Source organism: Mustelus asterias, unplaced genomic scaffold (assembly GCF_964213995.1).
Source record: "Mustelus asterias unplaced genomic scaffold, sMusAst1.hap1.1 HAP1_SCAFFOLD_56, whole genome shotgun sequence".
NCBI lineage: Eukaryota > Metazoa > Chordata > Chondrichthyes > Carcharhiniformes > Triakidae > Mustelus > Mustelus asterias.
Genome location: NW_027590125.1, coordinates 1,201,016 through 1,205,571, shown reverse-complemented (window position 1 = coordinate 1,205,571; position 4,556 = coordinate 1,201,016).

Genomic DNA, 4,556 nt, shown 5'->3' with positions numbered 1-4,556 from the left:
TCATTGACAGAGGGCACTAACCATTGAAAGGGGGCACTCCGCATTGACAGTGGGCACTGCTCATTGACGGTGGGGCACTCCTCATTGACAGTGGGCTCTCCACATTGACAGGTGGAACTCCTCCTTGACGGTGGGGCACTCCTCTTTGACGGGGGGTGGGGGGACTCCACATTGCCGGTGGGGGGGGCATTCCTCATTGACAATGGGAAGTCCTCATTGACAGGGGCCTCCCAATTGACAGGGGGCTCTCCTACTTGACAAGGGACAATCTTAATTGAAGGGGGGCACTCCAAACGGACAGGGGGCACTCCTCATTGACAGGGGGCACTCCAAATAGTGGGGGGACACGACCCATTGACAGGGGGCACTCCTCATTGACGGTTCGGCACTCCTCATTGACGGGGGGGGGGGGTGGGTGGCACTCCCCATTGATTGGGAGGCACTCCTCAATGTCAAGAGGAACTCCTCATTGTCATCGGACTTCAAATTGACAGGGGGCATTCCAAATTGTCGGTGGACACTAGTCAATGACAGGGGGCACTCCTCATTGATAGGGGGCATTCCTCATTACCATGGGGAATTCCTAATTGACATGGGACACTCCTAATTGATATGGGACATTCCTCATTGACAGGGGGCACTCCTCATTAACAGTGGCTGTTCTAATTGACAGGGCGCACTCCTAATTGACAGGGGGCACTCCTCTTTGACAGGGGGCACTCCTAATTGACAAGGGACACTCTTAGTTGAAGGGGGGCACTCATAACAGACAGGGGGCAATCCACATTGACAGGGGGCACTTCTCATTGACAGGGCACACTCCTAATTGGCAGCGGTCAATCCTAATTGGCATCGGTTACTCCTATTTGGCAGGGGACATTCCTAACAGACAGTGGGAGCTCCTAATTGGAAGCGGGCACTCCAACTTGACAGGGACTTCTAATTGACGGGGGCACTCATAATTGGCAGGGGGCACTCCTAATTGACAAGGGGCACTCCTAATTGAAGGGGGGCACTCCAAACAGACAGGGGGCAATCCTCATTGACAGGGGGCACTCCTCATTTAGAGGGGGGACTCCTCTTTGACAGGGGGCAATCCTCATTGACAGGGCACGCTCCTAATTGGCAACGGTCACTCCTAATTGGCAGCGGTCACTTCTAATTGGCAGGGGACATTCCTAAACGACAGGGGGAGCTCCTAATTGAAAGGGGGTACTCCAACTTGACAGGGACTCCTAATTGACAGGGGGGACTCATAATTGGCATGGGACAATCCTCATTGGCAGGTGGCACTCGTGATTGACAGGGGGCGCTCCTAATTGACATTGGCACTCCTCAGTGACAGGAGGCATTCCGAAATAGCACGGGTCACTCCTAATTGGTAGGGGGCACTCATTTTTGACATGGGGCACTCCTATTTGACATGGGGCATTTCTCACTGACAGGGGGCAATCTCCATTGACAGGGGGCCTTCCTGATTGACTGGGGACACTGCTTATTGACAGGGGACACTCCGGATTGACACGAGACACTCCTCATTGACGAGGGTGCACCACTAATTGAAAGGGGCACTCCTAATTGACCGGGGCCACTCCTCATTGACAGGGGGAGATCCGAATTGTCAAGGGACACTCCTAATTGGAAGGGGGCACACCAGATTTACAGTGGAGACTCATAATTGACAGGGGGCACTCCTCATAGACAGTGGGCACTCCTCATTGACAGAGGGCACTACTCATTGAAAGGGGGCAATGCGCATTGACAGGGGGCACTCGTCATTGACAGGCGGCACTCCTCAGTGACAGGGGGCACTCCTCATTGACAGGGGGCACGCCTCATTGACGGTGGGGCGCTCCTCATTAATGGTGGGGCCCTCCTCATTGACGGGGGGGGGGGGGGCACTCCGCATTGACAATGTGAAGTTATCTTTGACAGGGCGCACTCCTAATTGACGGGGGGCACTCCTAATTGACAGGGGGCACTCCAAGTAGTCGCGGGACACTTCCCATTGACAGGGAGCCGTCCTCATTGACATGGGGCACTCCTAATTGATATGGGGCATTCCTCATTGAAAGGAGGCACTCCTCATTGACAGTGGCACTCCTTATTGACAGGGGACTTCAAATTGACAGTGGGCACTCCTCATTGACAGGGGCACTCCTTACTGACATGGGGCACTTCTAATTGACATGGAGCATTCCGCATTGACAGGCAATATTCCTGATTGATAGGGGGCACTCCTAGTTGATAGCCCTGACTCCTCATTGACACGGGACGCTACTCATTGATGGGGGGAGCTCGTAGTTGACAAGGGGCACTCCTAATTCAAAAGGGGGACTCCAGATTGACAGGGGAGACTCCTAATTGACGGGGGCACACCTAATTGAAATGGGGCACTCATAATTGACATGGGGCATTCCTCAATGACATGGGCATTCCTCATTGAAAGGGGGCACTCTTCATTGACAGGGGTCGGTCCTAATTGTCAGCGGTCACTCCTAATTATCAGGGGGCATTCCTAACTGCCAGGTGGAGCTCCGAATTGACAAGGGGCACAACTTATTGAAAGTACACTGCATTGGGATACTTTTGAACTTGTATAATGTCTGAAATGATACTTGAAACCCTATACATCTGATGTGCTAAGTGTAATTTTACAAGATGTAAATTTTAAATTTACTTGACGGGGTACTGCTAATTGACAGGGGGCACTCCTAATTGACAGGTGGCACTCCTAATTGACAGGGGGCACTCTTCATTGACGGGGGGCACTCCTCATGGACAGTGGGCGCTCGTCACTGACAGGGGGCACTCCTGATTGAGAGGGGGCACTCCTTTTTGACACGGGGCACTCCGTATTGACAGGGGGCACTCCTCATTGACAGGGGGCACTCCCCATTGACAGGAGGCACTCCTAATTGGCAGGGGTCACTCCTAATTGAAAAGGCGCACTCCTAACTGACAGGGGGCACTACTAAATGACAGAGGGCGCTCCTAATTGACTGGGGACACTCCTCATTGACATGGTGCGCTCCAAACTGACATGGGGCAATCCTAACTGACACGGGGCACACCTAACTGACATGGGGCACTCCTAATTGACATGGGGCATTCCTCATTGACAGGGAGTATTCCTGATTGACAGGGGGCACTCCTCGTTGATAGCAGGGACTCCTAATTGACACGGGACGCTACTCACTGATGGGGGGAGCTCGTAGTTGACAAGGGGCACTCCTAATTGAAAAGGGGCACTCCAAATTGACAGGGGAGACTCCTAATTGACATGGGGCACTCCTAATTGACATGGGGCACTCCTAATTGACAGGGTGCACTCTTCATTGACAGGGGGCACTCCAAGTTGGCAGTGGCCGCTCCAAATTGGCAGGGGGCATTCCTAACTGCCAGGTGGAGCTCCGAATTGACAAGGGGCGCAGCTTAGGGAAAGTAGACTGCAAAGGGATAACTTTGAATTTGTATAATTTCTGAAATGATACTTGAAACTTGTACATCCGATGTGCTAAGTGTAATTTTACAAAATGTAAATTTTAAATTTAGTTGACAGGGGGTACTGCGAATGACAGGGGGCAATCCAAATTGAAAGGAGGCACTCCTAACTGACAGGTGGCACTCCTAATTAGCAGGGGGCACTCCTCATTGACGGGGGTAACTCCTCATTGACAGGGGGCACTCCTCAGTGAAAGGGAACACTCCTCATTGACACGGGGCAGTCCTAATTGGCACGGGACTCTCCTACTTGACATGGGGCATTCCTCATTGACAGGCGGCACTCCTCATTGACATGGGGCACTCCGAATTGGCACGGGACGCTCCTAATTCACATGGGGCGTTTCTCATTGACAGTGGGCTGTCTTCATTCACAGGGTGCACTCCTAATTGGCAGCGGCCACTCCTAATTTGCAGGGGTCACTCCTAATTGGCAGGGGGCATTCCTAACTGCCAAGGGAGCTCCTAATTGACAAGAGGCACTCCTTATTGATAGACGGAATTCCTCATTGACAGGCGGCAATCCAAATTGAAAGGGGGCACTCCTAATTGGCATGGGGCACTCCTCATTGACAGTGGGCACTCCTCATTGACAGGGGGCACTCGTCATTGACAGGGGACACTCCTAATTGGCAGCGGTCACTCCAAATGACAGGGGCCACTCCTCCTTTATAGCGGACACTCCTCATTGACGGTGGGGCCTTCCTCATTGCCAGGGGGCACTCCTCATTGAAAGGGGGCACTCCTCATTGACATGGGGCACTCCACATTGACATGGGGCACTCCTAATTGACATGGGGCCTTCCTCAATGACAGGTGGCACTCATTGGCAGCGGTCACTCCTAATTGGCAGCGGTCACTCCTAATTCGCAGGGGGTATTCCTAACTGGCAGGGGGAAATAACTAATTGACAAGTGGCGCTCCAAATTCACAGGGGGGCAATCCAAATAGAAAGGGGGCACTCCTAATTGACAGGGGGCACTCCTCATTGACAGGGAGCGCTCCTAATTGACAGGGGGCACTCCTAATTTGCACGGGACACGACTCATTGA